This window comes from Gorilla gorilla, chromosome 5 (genome assembly GCF_029281585.2).
Source record: "Gorilla gorilla gorilla isolate KB3781 chromosome 5, NHGRI_mGorGor1-v2.1_pri, whole genome shotgun sequence".
Classification (NCBI taxonomy): Eukaryota; Metazoa; Chordata; class Mammalia; order Primates; family Hominidae; genus Gorilla; species Gorilla gorilla.
In genome coordinates, this window is record NC_073229.2 from 33,801,787 (window position 1) to 33,822,531 (window position 20,745).

The 20,745-nt window shown below is 40.2% G+C and overlaps 1 pseudogene; it reads left to right on the forward strand.

Moving 5' to 3' along the window:
* Window positions 1–4,627: 4,627 nt before the first annotated feature.
* On the forward strand, window positions 4,628–5,669 carry LOC101129421 (malate dehydrogenase, cytoplasmic-like; annotated as a pseudogene).
* Window positions 5,670–20,745: the final 15,076 nt, after the last annotated feature.

Sequence of the window (20,745 nt, forward strand, 5' to 3'; positions counted from 1 at the left end):
TTCCTTGTTTGGTCTGATATATTACTGAAATGTACAGCTTTATCCTAAGGTGGAATGGACTAAAATTTAGCATGTAGAGAAAGTATAAAGATCTTTAAATAAACATTTAAAATCTAGGCACAACCACGCATGGTGGCTCACGCCTATAATCTCAGCACTTTGGGAGGCCAAGTCAGGTGGATCACTTGAGGTCAGGGGTTCGAGACCAGCCTGGCCAACATGGAGAAACCCCGTCTCTACTAAAAATACAAAAATTAGCAGGGCGTGGTGGTGTGTGCCTGTAATCTCAGCTACACAGGAGGCTGAGGCAGGAGAATCACTTGAACCCTGGAGATGGAGGTTGCAGTGAGCCGAGACGGTGCCACTGCACTTCAGCCTGGGTGACAGAGCAAGACTCCATCTCTAAATAAATAAATAAATAAAACCTAGGCACTGAGAAGTTTACCAAAACATATATATTTGTTGTAACAAATACATATAGATAGATAGTTAAGTGGTAGCTAATGAGGGGGAAGCCTTCTAAGGTGAGTTTTAGCTATGTTAATTCATCATTGACTTCAACCTAACATGTGATATATAAGGATGAATTCTTTCCATTTATTTTATTCACCAAGAGAATGCTTTCCACTGTGGGACTGAATGGGTGGTAGATTATCTTTCTTTGGCAGCCATAAAATGCCAAATAGTACTTGTGGTAAAAGTATCCAGATCACAGAAGCATACTGCATGGTCATTTCCATTTTTCTTTTCTGTTTTGTAAATGGAAAATTACAGACTTGATGGTCCATGATTCCGCTGACCTCCACCCCACAGATGCTCTGCCAGATGTCTGGGAAAGCGCATGATAAACTACTTGCTACCCCGGGGATGGCATCATTCTGATGTTCGGTGTTTTCCTTTGCTTTTGGCCCTGGGTCTCTGGAGCGTGGGCCAAGGGATCTGATCCCAGCACGATCCTATTTCAACCCCTGGATGCTGGGAGTGTCCCAGCTAGAAGTTTTGTGAATTACCATACCAGATGGTGAGGGTCACGGTTCTCCAACTGGGGCTGAGTTTTATTACTGCTAAATTAAAAACAGTGATTGACACAATAAGAGCTAACAAGAGATTTTCTCCTTCATTCTGGCCACTGTTAATTCTAGCGTCTGTAGACATTAATTTCCTTAAATTAATTAGAATATTTAGTTATGCAGGGTGGCAAGGGGGATGGTGGGGTGGGGGGGCAGCAACAATGATAGAATTTTGTTGACTTCTTTGAGTCCTGGTAAGAAAACCCAGTAAGAACACACTCTTATTGTGTCCTGAAAACTGATTAGGTATCATGCTCCCTAAAGAAACAAGACCCTTCATGCTAATTTCTGTCTTACTGCTTCCTCAGGTTAAGAACATCGGGTTAATGAAGTATTGTATGATGGCAATCATTTGTTGGAAAAGTACCAGTCTGATTTGGTGGAGGTAGGAGGAGTGAGGGCAGGAACAGGATGTTGATCCCAATATGATGCCAGAGGTTCATTTATGAACCACTTAGACTGTACCTGTCTAATTAAAGACAGATTTTCTCATTTTGGGGGTAGAGCCAGGAGTAGGTATACCTTCTGCTATGCTGCTAAGGTTATGCTCAGAGTGGGTTTGTAATCATGAGGTACGAGTGAAACACGGTAAACTTAAATGCCACTTTCCATTAGACTGCTAGCAAAAAATGACTAGAGATTCTGTGTTTCACTGCTCCCGGGGGAGTACTGAGCATGCGAGAGGTTGGGGGCATATCCACAAAGCCTGCAGGCAGATCTAGGGGACAAGCTGCACTACCACAAATCTGGGCGGGTACCTCTCAGCAGCAACTCCAGCTGGGCGACTATGTTGTCACCTCAGTCAGCCCTGGAGAGATGGCCACCATGTTCTATTTTTGGAGTCACGTGTCATTGAGAATCCCCAAGCACGAGCAATCCCCTAGTTTTTTCAAAATATATAGCTACACACCAAAAACATTCTTCAGGTTTTAATGTATTACTTGCAACTAAATTCAAACTGCTGCCCTAAATTCGAGTTGGATGGGCCAGCGTGATATTTTAGGCTCACCAGCTGGCTCAGGGTAGTCTGCAAACCAGAGGAAGGCAGGCTTGTTACAAAGCAGCATTATTTGAGAAAAAAAACAGACCCCCAAAGTGCTAGGATTCTCATAGAGTTAATATCCAAAGTTTCCAGAGTTTCAATGGACATTCCAAGATTCCTGGGTTTCATGGCAAAACCAAATGGGGTATACTTTCCCCAGCTGTTCATTCTTGAGTACAACCTAAAAATGGCGTCTTACAGCCAAGCCTCGCCCACTTCAGCCTGAGAGGCATAAAGTCACTTCCTGATCAAACCTGTATTAATTCAGAAGCTTCTAGATTATTGAATATCAAGCTTGTCCAACCCACGGCCCACAGGCCACATGCTGCTAAGGATGGTTTTGAATGTGGCCAAACACAAATTCGTAAACTTTCTTAAAACAGTATGGATGTTTTTTGCAATTTTTTTTTTAGCTCATCAGCTATTGTTAGTGTTGCTGTGTTTTATGTGTGGCCCAAGACAATTCTTCTTCCAATGTGGACCAGGGAAGCAAAAAGGCTGGACATGCCTGCTGTATTTTTATATATTTATATATATATATAAAAATTATATGAATAATATATATATATAAAAAATATATCTACATATATATAGTGGGTGCTTAATGCCTGAATCCCTTCTCTGGAGACTGAAGGAAGCAGTAGGATAACCTGGAGAGAATTCTAGCAGTAGCAGATATGGGTTCTTCCACTGGCCCAGAACTTGTCATATGATCTTAGGCAAATGCCTTAAAATCTCTGGGCCTACTTTCTCAGTCTGCACAGTGAAAAATTACATCTGGGTCTCTTAAGAACTGACTCATCTCTAAAACTCTAGGAATATCTCATTGTACTATAGCCCAGAAAAATTGTTTAGCATTCGTTTTCAAATCCTATATCTAGAAACATGCTTGAGGCCCCTTTATGTGTTGAGTCAATATTTGCCTAGGAGAAGTTCCACAGTAATATTTTAGAGGGATAGTGATTTAACGCGGAAATGTAGAACTCTTAAGTGTTTCATCACATTACTGTTGTCTTTCACAAGACTGTTTCTTCTTCTTACTTTTACTCTTGAACATTAAAATGTTGTTAAAGATTGTGTCAGCCACGAGGCCACAAGTATGATAGCGGAGTTGAGTGTGCCTGCATGAGAATGGGTTAATGTCACCCCTCTAAAGTGGGTTGTTTTAATCTCTCCACAATTTACAAATAAATTTTGTATTTTACCTAAGCTAGTAGAAAGTAACCATTTTTAACCAGTAATGGGAGTAAAAGTGTACGTGTGTATGTTTATGCACATATGCAAATATATATGTATATATAAAGGCCATGCTAATTATCATCACAAGTTAAAGTACCATATTCCACCTCAATAATGCTTTAAAAATATAAGGCAAAATGTAATATTTATTTAAAAAAAGCTTTAATGGGAAACAGTTCTAAAACCACAAGATATATTCAAGACTACATGCTTTTCTTAAATCTCTCCTGCCTATCTCATTTCAGACTTCAGTAAACCAGCTCCTTTTTTTTTTTTTTTTGTTTTGTTTTGAGACAGAGTTTTGCTCCTATTGCCCAGTCTGGATGGAGTGCAATGGCACGATCTCAGCTCACTGCAACCTCCACCTCCCGGGTTCAGGCAATTCTCCTGCCTCAGACTCCTGAGTAGCTGGGATTACAGGCATGCGCCACCAAGCGTGGAAAATTTTGTATTTTTTTTTTTAGTAGACATGGGGTTTCTCCATGTTGGCCAGATTGGTCTCGAACTCCCAATCTCAGGTGATCCACCTGCCTCGGCCTCCCAAAGTGCTGGGATTACAGGTGTGAGCCACCACACCCAGCTGTAAGCCAGCTTTTCTTTTACTGGTCTTATAGCTTGAAAAATGATTTTGGCTTAAGTTTTCTGGGAGCTTCTGTCCTGAGAAGTTTCCCTACAGTCTCAATATCATGATGACAGTCTCGCATTGAAGAAGACTGCTCTAAGCAAGTCTCGATTCAGAGAACTAGGGATTCTCCTTCCCCAATTCCACACAACACCAGATGTTTTTCAGGGGTGTGTGTGCGTGTGTGCGTGTGTGCATGCGTGCGTGCGTGTTTTCCCTCTCTTGTTTTAGCTTAACCAAACAAAAGCAGCAATGCCAACTATTTACTTACCATTCCAACATACCTAAGTATGGTACAATAAAAATATTTTAACCTGTTTTCTCACAGTAGCTCTAATACCAATCTTCAAGTTATATTCAGCATCTGCCACAAGTCACATTTGTTTTTGATATAGCTTGAATTTACTCATGTGTCTATGAAATGGAATCATTTTTAGCATTTATAGTGTATCATTTACCTGCTGTACAAATATTTTTGCAGCTTTTTGTATGTGCCAGCTACTTTTCTGAGCACTTAGTATTCTAAAAGCAAAACCAAAACCAAATATAAATATATTGTGCTAAAGGTTGTCACAAGTCAGTTGTGCAGTAGAGGTAACCTGACTCCCTGAGGCTTACTTGGCAAGTGCTAAAATTGTCACACAGTTCCCCGTTATGTCTGAACCAATCCCAGTACTTGTGACTAGGGCAGCTGGTCAAATCGTATATTCACTGCTCTACAGTATTAGAAATGCATCTGTCTTTGGTAAAGACTAGCCTATCATTCTTGTGCCATTGGATATCACCCCCATGCTTGTTGTCCTGAACAGTGTCCTAATGGAACAGCAAGACTGTGCCCTTCCCCTCCTGACAGATGTCATCCAAACAAACAAAGAAGTTGCCTTCAAAGACCTGGATGTGGCCATTCTCTTGGGCTCTGTGCCAAGAGAGGAAAGATTTACTGAAAATGTAAAAGTCATCAAATGGCAGGGTGCAGCCTTGGAGAAATATGACAAGAAGTTCGTTAAGGTTATTGTTATGGGAAACCCAGCCAATATCAACTGCCTGACTGCCTCCAAGTTGGCTCCATCCATCTTCAATGAGAACTTCAGTTGCTTGACTTGTTTGGATCACAACCAAACTCAAGTTCGAATTACTCTTAAACTTGGTGTGACTGCTGACAATGTAAAGAATATTACATATCTGGGGAAACCATTCCTTCACTCAGTATCCAGATGTCAACCAAGCCAAGGTGAAATTGCAAGGAAAGGAAGTTGTTTATGAAGCTCTGAAACATGACAGCTGGCCCCAGGGAGAATTCATGGCTGTGCAGCAACATGGTGCTGCTGTCATCGAGGCTCAAAAACCATCCAGGGCAACGTCCACTACGAGAGCCATCTCCAACCACCTCAGAGACATCTGGCTTGGAACCCCATAGGGAGAGTCTGTGTCCAGTGGGGTTATCTCTAATAGTAACTCCTATGGTATTCCCAGTCATTGTTCTACTCATTCTCTGTTGTATTCAAGAATAAGACCTGGAAATTTGCTGAAGCTCTCTCCATTAATGATTCCTCATGTAAGAAGATGGATCTTACTGCAAAGGAACTGGCAGGGAAGAAAAAGAAACTGCTTTAGAATTGCTTTCCTCTGTCTGACTATAAATCATTTTGATGTTGCTAAATGCCCTAAAGCTGAAGAATCTAAATGTCGTCTTTGACACTAGTACTAAATAATAATACTGCTATGTGTAAATTACTCATGAAAAACAACGTGTTTTGAAGATTATGTGCTTCTCAGTACAGACTTGTGAGTGACAGTTTATTATCATGCCATTAATCCTGCATTCTAAATAAAAATATATATTCAAATAAAAAACAATAAAGGCAGTCACAGGTTCCACTCTCTCTGATAGACACTCGTTCCATCTAGATTTTGCTTCTTCTCTTTCCCTTCAGAAATAGATCCTAAAATGTATAGAATCCAAGCAATGTGTGAGGTTCCATCCACATCTTCTTACCAGGCCAAGCTACTTTAAAAATATGCACAGTGTTTGTGTGTGCATAAGTAAGATCAAAATTTATCACCATGATTCCAATGTGCAAAAAAATGAAAGATTTTCTTTAATTGACCTTATCTTGCTCTTGTTTTCTAAAATGCTTTATTTTTGTCAACTGAAAAGTAACAAATTTTTTTAACACACTGTGCAGAGTTAACATGGCAGGCCTGAGATTGCTATCTTTAGAAAGACCTGCTTGTGAGGTTGGCCCTTGGCTGGTGTCCAGGAATTTGGACTTGGGGAGGGTTCCCACCATTCCCAGAACTGATAAGAAGGACTCACTGTGCCTAAACTGTACAAACAACATGGTTTCTGCCAAACAACCTCTTTCCTTCTGGGCGTCTGGAATTTGGGTATGTGCCGGGCAGCGGTGCCTAGAGACCAGTCCCAAATAAAAACCATAGGTCCTAATCCTCTAATGAGCTTCCCTAGTAAACAACACTTCAGACCTGAGGTCACAACTTACTGCTGGAGGAATTAAGTGTGTCCTGTGTGATTCTGGTGGGAAAGGCTCCTCAGAAGCTTGTGTCTGACTTCCCTGGACTTCGCCCCATGCGTCTTTTCCCTTTGCTGTTTGTGCCTGGCATCCTCCTGCTGTAATAAATCTTAGCCATGGGTATGACTCTATGTTGAGTCCTGTGAGTCCCCCTGGTAAATCCCTGAACCTGGAGGTGGTCTTGGGAGCCCTGGACACTATTAATTATTGAGGTGTCCTATGCACCAGGCACTTTTCTAGGAGCTGAGGATATAGCAGTGAGCAAAACAAAAGTCCCTGCCCCATGGATTTTACATGCCTCGGGGGTGAGAGGGTGGAGGAGGAGAGGAAGGAGACAGCCCATATGAAATAGACAAGTAAATTGTGTAATGTGCCTGACGATGAGAAGTGCTGTGGAGGAAAATAAAGCCGGAAAGGAGGTAGGCAATGCTGGATTTGAGGCCTGCCACTTTAAAGAGGGGAGTCATAGAAGGTTTTGAGTTAAGATCAGTAGGAGAAGGGGTAGGAATATCTGGGAACAAGGCTTTCTAAGCAAAGGGAACAGCTGGTGCTACAGGCCCTGAGCTGCAAGCATGTTCAGTTCAGGGACAGCAAGGAGGCCAGTGTGGCTGCAGGGCAGGGAGCCACAGGCCAGAGGGATAGAATATGAGACCCAAGAGTACAGAGGGCTGGATCAGGTGGGCCATTGCCAGGTTTCTGGCTTTTATTCTGAGTGAGGCAGGAAGTCATTAGAGGGCTGTGAGCAGAGAAGTGACATTAAAAGATTTGTTTTTAAAAGTATCACTGTGGCTATTGGTGGAGAATACATTCTAGGGTGGCAAAAGCAGAAATAGGAAGGACAGTCAGGGGATTATTGTAATAACCTGGGACTCATGGGTGAATTAGATATGTGATGGGGGAAAAAGAGGGGAGTCGATAATGATTCCAGGGCTTTGAGCCTGAGCACTTGATGAAGTTGCAGTTTACTTTGGGGAAACTGAGGAAGCAGCAGTTTTGAAGGGGAAGGGGAAAACAGAAATTGGATTTTGGATTTTCTTTTTTTTTTTTTAAGAGATGGAGTCTCATGCTGTCACCCTGCTGGAGTGCTGTGGCATAATCTCGGTTTATTGCAGCCTCAAACACCACTTGGACTCAAGCAATCCTCCCACCTGAGCCTCCCAAGTATCTGGGACTACATGCACGCACCACCACACCTGGCTAATTTTTGTATTTTCTGTAGAAACAAGGTCTCCTTATGTTGCCCAGGCTGGTCTTGAACTACTGGGCTCCAGCAATCTTCCCGCCTCAGCCTTCCAAAGTGCTAGGATTACAGGCATGAGCCACTGCTCCCAGCATGGAAATTTGGATTTTAGATGTGTTAACTCTGAGATGCTTAACAGTCTAGTAAAACCGTACAGTTGATATTTCTATTTTGTAGATGAGGAAACTGAGGCACAGAGAGGTTAAATGATTTGCTCAGGGCCACACATCTGAGAAGGTTTCACATCCTCAGTCTGGTTCCAGCATGTATTCTCTCAACCCCTCCACTACACTGGACTTGCAATCTTCTAAGCTAAAATGACTTCCCATGATGCAATAATAGATATACATTAATAACAAATATGTAAATGTTATTCAAATAAGATTAATACAATATAATAAATAACAAATACTTATTTGTAAATATTATTATTATTATTATTTTGAGACGGAGGTTCACTCCTTGTTGCCCAGGCTGGAGTGCAATGGCATGATCTCGTCTCATTGCAACCTCCGCCTCCTGGGTTCAAGCGATTCTCCTGCCTCAGCCTCCTAAGTAGCTGGGATGACAGGCATGCACCACCATGCCCAGCTAATATTTGTATTTTTAGTAGAGATGGGATTTCTCCATGTTGGTCAGGCTGGTCTCGAACTCCCGACCTCAGGTGATCCACCTGCGTCAGCCTCCCAAAGTGCTGGGATGACAGGTGTGAGCCACCGTGCCTGGCCAAACTCCTGGTTTTTAAGACAGATAGATAGGTTCATGGATGGATGGGTGGATGGATCGATGGATGGCAGGCAGATATTGATAGAGATAAGCATGTGTGTGGATGTGTCATGAGTAATCCCTGCTGTCCAGTCTTTTCATGACTGAAGGATTTATTACCAAAAATGCTGGAAACATTGTTGACTAACAGGTCTCAGCTGCCAGCCCTTTTTGGAATTGCCTTAGCTAAAGAGAGCCACCTTGCCCGACTTCATGAACCCTTCCTGGGGAGGCTCATATTCAATGACTGATTGACTCAGGGGTATGAAGGCCTGAATCCATCATCCCAACTCAGAACTCTAAAGAAACATCCAGCATCAGAGCTCCCATGGGGTCAACTGAGGTCTTTGTGGAGACCGCATCACAGCCTATCTTCTCCCTGTGCCCAATCCTGCTTCCTTCCCTTGCATTCCATAGTAGTTCATCCCTAGAGCGCTCCCTAACAAACGTTCTGCTCACTAATTTCTGTCTGCATTCAGTTCTCAGGGAAGCCTTCCTGTAAACTGCATGTGTGAGTGCACACACACTCACATCCTAGCTCTCTGCTGAAAGGGCCTAGAAGCAATGACACTCCTGTAGCAATGAGTACTCCTAGTGCTCAAATATTAGTTTCTAAACATTATTCCCAATTAGCAGGGTATGGTGGCACACACCTGTTGTCACGGCCACTCAGAGGGCTGAGGTGGTAGAACCACTTGAGCCTGGGAGGTTGAGGCTGCAGTGGGCCGAGTTCACATGGCTGCAGTCCAGCCTGGGCAACAGGGTGAGAGACCCTGTCTCAAAAGCAAAACAAAACAACAATTATTCTCCACTAAAAGGAACAAGGGGTTCTTGGAGAAATGGCTGATTCCAGAGTCGGAAAAGAGAAAATAAAAAATGATCCTGAAACATCTTGAACCAGAAAGTAAAGAAGTGTTCAAAGAAGGATGGGGCCATGTCAAAAGAACACAGGAAATAGCTTGAAGAGTTCTCACTGGCCAAATCTTGTGCAATTTGAGTGTCAAAATAATGACAGTAACAAATTATAGCTCACTGAATAAAATAAGAATCCATGAGTCTATACTGTGATAAGTAAATAAATGAATAAATAAACGAATAAATCAATGAGAAGGAGAAGCTCTTCACTGTAGTAGAACACCAGCAAAAAATCTAGAAGAAATGAAGTGATAGTCACCACTCGACAAACCTCATCATCATGGTTGACTTGGACAAGAATTATCAATGGATGTTAAAAACTACTGGGTGAGAGTTTTGGTGAGGAATGGAATATAATCTATACTACGTAATCTCAAGGTATCTCCCCACAAAGTACTTATCAGTTACAAGGGGTGAGGGGAAATGCAGAGGGGAATAATACCCTTACTGCAGGGAAACTGGGTAGACAGCATCTTAACTTAGTGATCAAAGTTAACATCACCCATAATGGAATAAATTTACATACTGCCTCCTGATCTCATGCACTGAGAATACAACATCTCTTTTGTGGTATTCCTGCCAAAAATGTATTACCTCAATCTAATCTGAGGAAACATTAAGAACACCCAACTGAGAGACATTCTACAAAATAACTGGCCTGTATTTGTCAAAAATATCAAGGTTATCAAGGACAGACTGAGGAACCATTCCAGATTAAAGGCAACTAAAGAGATTTGGCCATGTGTGATCCTGGAGTGGACTCTGGACTGGATTTTTTTCTTTGTCTATTTTATCTTATTTTCACTATACAGGACATTATTGGGACAATTAACAAAATTTGAATAAAGTCTGTAGATCAGAAAATAATATTTTATTAGTGTTCATTTCCTGTTTTAATAAATTATACTGTGGTTATTTTAAGAGAATGTCCTTGTTCTTAGGAAATACATACTGAAGTATTTAGGAATAAGAGGTAATCATGTCTTCAGTCTACTCTCAAATATTATATAAAAGTATCACATGCACACAGAAGAATAAAGCAAATATGGTAAAATGTTAACTGTTGTGGAATCTGGATGAAGGGAATAGAGAATAACCGCTGTACAAAGAACTCTTTGTATTATTCTTGCAACTTTCTGCATGTCTGAATTATTTCAAAATAAATAAATGTTTAAAACGTATAGAGGCAATTATTTTTTATTCTGGTAGGAACAAACGTTACCATCTTAACCATTTTTTGGTGTACAGCTCAGTAAGGTTAAGCATATTTCACATTGTTGTGAAACAGATCTCCAGAACTTTTTCATCTTGCAAAACTAAAACTGTGTGCCCATTAAACGACAACTCCCTATTCCCCTCCTCCAGCCCCTGGCAACCATCATTCTACTTTTTGTTTCTGTACATTTGAGTACTCTAGATACATCATGTAAGTGGAATTGTACAGTATCTTTCTTTTTGTGACTGGCTTATTTCATTTAACAAAAGTCCTCAGGATTCATCCATGTTGTAGCATGTGATGAGATTTCCTTCATTTTTAAGGCTGAATAATATTCCATTGTAGACTGCACTTTCTTTCTCCATTCACCTGTAGATGGGCATCTGGGTTGCATTCACCCCCTTTGAATATCTTACTTGATTGTCTACAAAATTGAAGATATTCACCACTAGGGAAAAAATAAAGTGCTAGAGAAAAAAATGTTTAAAAGTTTGGGGATGTATATTCACTAAGATGAAAAATTTAAACAAGCTGAATCAGAAAACTAAATAAGTATGCTAGACCAAATTTTCAGTATTCTACTGCTATACATAGATGCTATTTCAGAGTATATGTTATATAGGCTCTGGTGCAATATCAAAAATATTTTTAAATATTGTAATTGGAAAAGTAGAAGATAGTTATACCTACCAAATGATTACAACTGAAGGTGACTTGCCATAGTTTAGAAATGTTGATGTATTTTTCAAAATAATTATAAAGATGATTTAGTATTTTATGTAGCTTTTTAGAATACCTTTTATTTTAACATGGCAAAGGAAATGCAGAAATGATTTTAATACACATTTCCATGCAGTCACTGCATAGATATTTTAAGATAAGTGATACATTTAACAATTCATTTAAAAGCAGGAAGGAAATATTACTAGAGTCATTATTTGAATAAGTTTTGTGCAGTTGTCATCGAAATTTAATACTTTCTATGTGTCTTTCATGTTTGTAAATCTCTGACTTTGCTGCATCTGGAGGCTGCATTGATAGTTTTATTTTTAGAAATGATTACATTAACCTGGGAGAAACTACCTTAACCAAGCAATTAAGGTTGTCAGTGTCATGTTTCCATCTTGTATCCCTTTATACGACGCAATGAGAATGTCACTTCAGCTCTGTGGGAATCTTACCCAAAACTTATTATTGAATGTTTCATGAGAAAACATCAGACAAATTCAAACTGAGGGACAGTCTACAAAAATACCTCATCAGAACTCTTCAAAACTGTCGAGGACATGAAAAAGGGGGAAAGTCTGAGAAACTGTCACAGATCTGGAGCCACTAAGGATAACAGACAACTAACATAGTATCTTGGAGGGAATCCTGGAAGAGAAAAATAACATTAGCAGGGAAACTAGTGAAATCCGAAAGATGTCTATAGCTTCCTTAATAGTAATATACAATGTCAGTTTCTTAGTTTTGACAAATGTATGGCAGTTATAAGATGTTAAATTTAGAGGAAACTGGGTGAAGGGTATATGAAAACTCTGTACTATACTAAATTTACAAATTATTCTAAAATAAAAAGTTTACTTTAACAGATTCTATTAATATAAATTTATCCATAAGATTGCTAAAATCTAACTTGCTTTGAAAGTTGAACACTTATTCACTCAAAAATATTTAAAGTGCCTCTCTGCTATGTGTCAGTTCAGAAAGGACTAAGTTAGCCCACTGAATACATTATTAAATAGAAGCACTCAGCTTATTATTAGCCCAGATGGCATCCCATTTTCTACTTTCAAGACCAGAGGGGAGAAAATTTTTGAAAGCTTTTGTTGGAAGTGGAAGAAACCAGATAATGAAACTACAGACATAAAATAACTATCAGTGACGAGTCCATTCAAACATGGAGTTTTGAAGAATATTAACTATTAAGAAGTTGGACTGATGACCTGGAAAATAACCTCTGATTGAGGAAAAAAGGCTACACTATTTAGGGCCACATATAACAATCACAAAGATAAAATCCTTTACTTCCTCTTATCTGTATAACTTTAAATTGTATTTAGAAAAGCTATATAATGTACACTTTAAGTCACAATCAGGAAGGCGGAGACTGAAAAAGGAAAGACATTCTTTTACTGAAATAAAGTGATAAAATAGGAGAAGAAAATTCCAGGACTGGCATAATTAGAAGTACATACTTTTAAAACTCTGCGCTTAATCTTAAGATCAGTATTTTTGGGGGTCGGCTGCAGTGGCTCATGCCTGTAATCACAGCACTTTGGGAGGCCAAGGTGGGTAGATCACCTGAGGTCAGGAGTTCGAGACCAGCCTGACCAATATGGTGAAACCCCGTCTCTACTAAAAATACAAAAATTAGCCAGGCGTGGTGGCAGGCGCCTGTAATCCCAGCTACTTGGGAGGCTGAGGCAGGAGGATTGCTTGAATCCAGGAGATGGAGGTTGCAGTGAGCCGAGATCACGCCACTGTATTCCAGCCTGAGTGACAGAGCGAGATTCTGCCTCAAGAGAAAAAAAAAAAAAAAAGCCAATATTTTTAGCTCAAAGAAATCATTTACCATAAGCCAATTTTGCTAATACCTGAGAATACTTTTGTTGTTGTTTTTAAGGTAAACGTCTAACTAAGCCCACCAATAATGAAATTGCCACAGTATGTTTAGTGACTTTTTAGTGGTTAGACAGTAAAATGAAATATCATGTAGAAATAACCTCCTATTTAGACCTGTAGCCTATACTTGATCATCTACAGCTATCTACATTGAGTTACATGTTCCATTCATAATCTAGAAATTTTCTTCTGCTGTTCAGCTACTATATTACCTACTTGGATTATATTAGTAGCCAGGACTCTGCTAAATATGTGGCTACCTTGTGAGACAGGCTTACCCTGTGAGAGACCAAGATAGAGGGTTATTTAGGACAGTTGTACCCAATTCACTACAAAAATAAATCAGGTCCAACAACGATGATGAAAACATGGCCCAGGGTAAATATTTTCTCATATATTCAACAAAAAATAAAGGGAAAACTATAAATTTGAAACCAATAGAATTAAACTCCAAATGAAATAGAATAATTCCAGTTTTGATAATGAAGTTTCAGAATACATACACTAGCCACAAATGACTTTGACCAATCATCAAGCATGCTTCACTAAAGATGAATATACTAGGGGCAAATTCTTTCTTAGGTAGCAGAAAGAAATTGTGAAAATGATTTTGTATATAACATAATCTAACAGCCTCCTGGCTGGTCTCTGTCACCCCAAGCTGGAGTGCAGTAGCGTGATCTCGGCTCACCGCAACTTCCTCCTCCTGGGTTCAAGCGATTCTCCTGCCTCAGCCTCCCGAGTAGCTGAGATTACAGGTGCCCGCCGCCATGCCTGGCTAAATTTTTTGTATTTTTGGTAGAGATGGGGTTTTTCCATGTTGGCCAGGCTGGTGTCAAACTCTTGACCTCAGGTGATCTGCCGGCCTCGGCCTCCCAAAGTGCTGGGATTACAGGCATGAGCCACTGTGCCCGGCCTCTTTTCATGTTTTTAAATTAATCTCCCCTTTTTGAGGAAACTGAGGCCTAACGAGTTGTAATAATAGCCAGTATTTATTGTAGGCTTTCTGGGTGTCAAGGACTCTGCATAATTTCATTTAATCCTCACCAAAATCAAACAAGCAAGCAAATTCCTCAAAGATTAGGAAACCAAGGTTAAGCCAGGGGAGTAACTTACACAAAATCATAAAATGGCAGAGGCAGGACTCATTCCTTTAACTACAGGACCTAGGAGCATGGCTAATTTTCTGGAAAACTACGTAACAGCTTTGTTACAAAGTCTTAAGTTTTCTTCAATTTAACTGAAATCATTTTAATATCTAAAATATTATTAATTCAATATTTAGTTCTCTCCAAACTCCAATTTAGAGTTCAAGGGAGGGAAGGGGGGAAGTAAGATGGAGGAATTGCAGTTGAGCTGCTCAGCATCAGGAAGGGGAGAAGCATCTAGAGACCTGCTCTGCTCTGGAGTCGCCCCATTCTGGAATAGAAAATTGGGGCTCTGTGGTCACCTCTCTCTCTGAGCAGGCCTGGCTGTCAGGAAACGGTGGGAAAACTTGGGAATTTGGCATCAGTCAGGAAAGAAATTCGGTTTTCACTGTCGACATCTATCAAACACTTAGGGAACAATCAACGCCAATGCTATACAAATTCTTCCAGAAAATGTGAGAACACTTCCCAGCTCATTCAGTGAGGCCATCACTAGTATCCCGATACCAAAACCAGACAAAGCCATTACAAGAAGAGAACTCTACACAAATATCATTCATGAACATAGACGCAAATGTGTCTTATGTAGTATTAGATCAAATCCAGCAACACAGAAAAGAACAGTAGGACTGTTTGTATTTGCTTTAAATTTTCATTTTTAATGATTTCTATGCCTAGTGCAATGTCTGTAATCTTTTCTCTTTTCCTTTGCCCAGGCCAGCAAAGGAGGCAGCAAAGCTTCCTTTAATAGCCAATGACATTTCCACAGCAGTCACATGGAATGGGCAGAAAGCACCCCATTTTCCGTGTGACTCTTAGAACAGTGGTCCCCAGCCTTTTTGGCGCCAGAGACCAGTTTCATGGAAGACAGTTTTTCTCTGGCTGCAGGGCGGGGGTAAGGATGGTTTAGGGATGATTCAAGTGCATTACATTTTTTGTGTATTTTATGTCTATTCTTATTACATTGTAATATATAATGAAGTAATTATACAACTTGCCATAATGTAGAATCAGTAGGAGCCCTAAGCTTTTTTCCTGCAACTAGACAGTCCCATTGGGGGGTGATGAGAGACAGTGACAGGTCATCAGGCATTAGATTCTCATAAAGAGCACACAACCTAGATCCCTCGAATGCACAGTTCACAATAGGGTTCATGCTCCTATAAGAATCTAATGCCACTGCTGATCTCACAGGAGGCAGAGCTCAAGCAGTAATGCCAGCGATGAGGAGAGGCTGTAAATACAGATGACGCTTCGCACTTGCTAGCCTGCTGCTCATCTACTGCTGTGCAGTGGGGGGTTGGTGTTGAGGATCCCTATCTTAGAACATGTGTTGATTCTATCATTGCACTGCACAGCGCATTATTTTCACACTTGACATTATTTTACTTTCATTATGTTAGGTATGTTGATCTTCTGAACTTTAAGAAACAGAAGTTTAAGTATTTCTCCCAATATTTTGCTGATGCTTTTATGTGACCCGTCTCACTTAAATCAGAGAACAGGTATTACTCCATTTTACAGCTCAGAAAATTGAGTCTCTGGTTGTGACTTGGCCTTCATATGACTTGCAGGGTCAGCATTAAAATCCACACAAGTGCACTTCTCTGGCCTATGAAGCCGAAGGTTGGCAACATTCACCAATCACATTTGCATTTTGCCTGTGTGGACGCTGCATAAAGAACTTTGAACAAGAACTTGTAGGATGATCTTGCAATGGAATGCGAAAACTTGGAGGCTGAAAACAAATGAACTACTGATTAATTTGGTTCATAAGCTTTCAGAGAAAGCATTGTTTCACTTCTCTCTCAAAATATCTGAAACATTGTCATATTAAAACATATACTTGGCTTATTTAAAATACAATATATACGCATCCTTCTGTATGAAAATCTCTGTGGCATGATACAGCTTGTTACTCAAGTTAAACACTTTCCTTCCTTTGTATCTGAAATTACGTGTTACTTTACAAGAACCTTGAGGAGCGTTCTGCCTTAATATTTGTCCTGGGACATTGAGATGGTATTATTATAATTAGCAAGATTCAAAGGATTTCAGGTAATTAGAGCATATAGTGTTTTAAAAAATAAGAAGCGGCCGGGCGCGGTGGCTCACGCCTGTAATCCCAGCACTTTGGGAGGCCGAGGCTGGCCAATCACGAGGTCAGGAGATAGACATCATCCTGGCTAACATGGTGAAACCCCGTCTCTACTGAAAATACAAAAAAAATTAGCCGGGCTCGGTGGCGGGCGCCTGTAGTCCCAGCTGCTCGGGAGGCTGAGGCAGGGGAATGGCATGAACACGGGAGGCGGAGCTTGCAGTGAGCCAAGATCGCACCACTGCACTCCAGCCTGGGCAACAGAGCGAGACTCCGCCTCAAAAATACAAATAAAAATAAAAAAAATAAGAAGAAAGGATTTAGTAGAATTTAAAGAGAGGCAGAACTTCCTAATATCTTTCCAGTAACCTACTTGTCCAAATAAAAATACCTGCTAAACATCATTTGGGGAAATAACCTGAATAGTTAATTAGTATCTTGAATTGACAAAGTAGGCAGAATAATATTAATATTTATCCTTTGAAGTGCAACTAATGGAGTCTTGGTCTATTCATATTGGAGGTTCATATCAAAGTTTAATTTTCTTGGTTAGTTTAAAATATCTCATTAATATTTTAACTAATTCTAAAAAACTGCCACACTTGAATATTTTTAGGTATTATTTTTAGATAACAAAAGCCATGGCCACTCATTAAAATAAAGTTCTAAAATTAAGTAAAGTCAGATAGTTTTTTTTGTTTTGTTTTGTTTTGTTTTGAGACAGGGTCTTGCTCTGTTGCCCAGGCTGAAATACAGTGGTGTGATCTCGACTCACTGCAACCTCCACCTCCCAGGTTCAAGTGATTCTCCTGCCTCAGTCTCCCGAGTAGCTGGGACTACAGGCGTGTGCCACCATGCCAGGCTAATTTTTTGTGTTTTTAGTAAAGATGGGGTTTCCTCCTGACCTCGTGATCCGCCCACCTTGGCCTCCCAAAGTGCTGGGATTACAGACATGAGCCACCGCGCCTGGCCCAGATAGTTCTTTTCTTCAAAATTTCTTTTTGTAAATACCTACCAGCCAAAACAATCACGGCCAACATGAGTGTATGTCCTTCTGCGTTATTTTTCTGTATAGATTTGGTGTGCATTTAATATTCTTGTAATAATATTCTGCTGGTTGTTAAAACTTTATTCAGCAGTGAAGCAATGAGGGAGAGGAGGAGATAAGACATGACCCTAAAGTCTCTGCCAGCTCCATCAGCACCTCGGGCAGGTTCTGTCTGCAATCCGTTCTTTTCTTAGATGATTTTTGATGAGTGAGGGGGTTGTTGAGCCCCCAGCTGCTGTTTCCTCAGAGGCCTGCTTGCTCTTGGGTAAAACATGGGGACAAAGGCTGACAGTGCTTTGAAGTAGGTGCCTACTCCCTTAGGGCTGGAGTATTTGAAAACATCTACACAGGACTGGCTTACGTGCTGCTTACATATTTTTCCTGCCATTGAGTCAGTGTGACACTTCATTGCCACAGTAGTCGGGCAGGAGAGCTGCAAACAGAAACACAAATGGGAGAGCTGAGAGGCAGCCAGGCAATGTCCTCAACTGACCACAGTCTCATTATTAAAGAAGATAGAAAGGTTATTTAAGCCAGAGGAATCAAATAGTCCCAGTGGATGAGGGATGGAATAGTGACTTGTGAGCTCCTTTTGTAGTTTACTTCTTTTGGGGACAGCATCCACTGAAGGCTTGCATAGCTCTGAGAAACCTGCAATGTGAAGATTAGGCCAAGGCAAAATGGCCGACTCTTAACAAAGTTGACTTGCAACCCGTGTAATTGGAATTTGATGGGGGGAAAGCGTGGCACAACAAATCAAAGCATAAGTCTCTAACCTCTTGTCCTTATGATCTTCAAATAGGATTCCAGATCTAAAAGCCTCTTATATGACCATGAATTTAGATCTTGCCTAGAAAACAGCAAGAGTGCATGAGGGACATTAAAGAGGAGGTCTGGCTTTTAATAAATCTTTTGTTCAACTTCTCAGTGCATGTTACATTCTGCTATCTTTGCTTTTACCTTAAAAATGATTATTCGCAAATTGAGGGATATCGTACGAGATCTGTACTCTTCAAAATGCCAATGTCATAAAAGACAAGAAAAGACTGACGAATTGTTCCAGATTAAGGGAGGATAAGGAGACTGACAATCTGAATGCAACACATAATCCAGGAGGTTTTCTTTTACTATAAAAGACGTTAATGGAACAATTGGTATAATATGAATACGGTCCAGATATTAGATAATAGTACAGTAATGTGATAAAATGTTAACATCTAAGGACTCATATGAAACTATATGAAAAGTGTTTGTACTATTATTTTCTGAAGTCCAAAATTCTTTCAGATAAAAAAATATAAGTAATAAAAGCTTTTAATTGTTAAAAAAAAAAAGTCTAAGATGGTTTTATGAACATCATATAGGCCAGATGCAGTGGCTCACTCCTGTCATGCTAGCACTTTGGGAGGCCAAGGTGGGTGGAGCTCGTGAGTTCAGGAGTTCAAGACCAGCCTGGGCAACATGGCAAAACCCTGTCTCTACAAAAACTATAAAAATTAGCCGGGTGTGGTGGCACATGCCTGTAGTCCCAGCTACTCAGGAGGCTGAGAGGTGGGAGTATTCCTTGAGCCTTGGGAGGTCAAGGTTGCAGTGAGCCGTGATTGCACCACAGCACTCCAGGCTGTGTGACAGATGGAGACCCTGGCTCAAAAAGAAAAACACACACACACACACAAAATATTACAAGGCACCACTGTAAATACCTAGGATAGTTTCAATTATTGATAACATGTGTTTTACTTTTCATGACATACACTAACATTCTAATGGCAAAATATAATTTTTCAGTTATAATAAGGAACAATCTAACTGGCCTTACAATATGAATATGACCTGGAGCAGCACATCCCATCAGTCATCTGCTAGCAAGAATTGTCTCCTAAGAAAATTGATTTACACAGCAGGATGTCAAATGGATGACAAAAGCAGGTAACATAGGCAAGCAATTTAAAGGAATCATATCATTTTTCCACTGTACATTTGAATATCACTTTTCTAAGTATTTTTGCCTCGTTATCTCTTTTTATACTTTTTATATATATACCATTTTTGGCTTGCCATTTTTCAAGAAAACATTTTCACAGCTAGATGAGATTTTTAAAATATATATTTGAAGCTGGTTAAAAACAACTACAATCTGAGAAAGACCTCTTATTGACTAAAGTGGAGCTTAAAAAGGGAGAGGAGGATTTGGTTTTTCTCCAAATGCCTAGAAATATAAGTGATGCTTATTTTTAATCCATCACAATCCTGTATCTAAGACCTTCCTTGGACATCTATGATAAATCAAAATATCTTTATCATGACAAGAACAGTGATATCCACCCGGGTGGAATCTTGATTTCATGAGTATGTATTTGACATAATTTATTACGAAAAAGTGAATTAAAACTTTGTATTACAAGTCCTTCCATCTAAATTAGACCCCAAGATCAAGAGATTTGGTGTTGGTCTTCCTTACATCTGCCATTGGTAGCCCCAACTTTCCAGAGAAAAAGCAACAACTGTTAGAAATGTTATAGATATACCAAGGGTATGCTAAATCAACCAGTGATGTATGTTGTGAAAGTGACAAGCTTTTGATCAAGATAGAAAACAAGATAAAAACTATGAGTGTTTTAGGATGAGGCACCTTCTCATTAAAGTTCAGTTACACAGTCTCTGCCCAGCTTTTTTACTGCTACTGATATTTGCATAGTTTATAGCACTTGGTATGCAAACCTTACCCTCCTTCAGTTATTCAATGTTGTGTCCTTGCTGTGTTCTCTGAAATAGTGATTATTTAAAAATGATTTGAAAATGAAGGTCTCCTATCTTCCTGGCAATCTCTCAATGGCTATTCATATCTAGCACCCTCTATCAAATGTTTTCCTCTGTTTCTCCACTCCTCCCCTCTTCTCTCACCTGGTTCAGAATTCATGGACAAGATTGCATGGGAAGCCATAGGCATTCCAGGGTAAGGAGAAGCAGACTGGTTCCTCCCTACCTACACTGATGTCCGGACCTCAGTACTATGCTTCCCTCTAAAACAGACATTTCTGTTCTCAGAGCTCAGGAACACAGCAAAGATTAGGTACAGGCTGTGGATATTTCTCAGGTTGCCAAAAGCAAGAGATTCTGCTCTTTCTTGGGTTCAGATTTGCTGGAGAACAGGAGTCCAAGCATGTGCTCCTCAGTGGTTGGTGT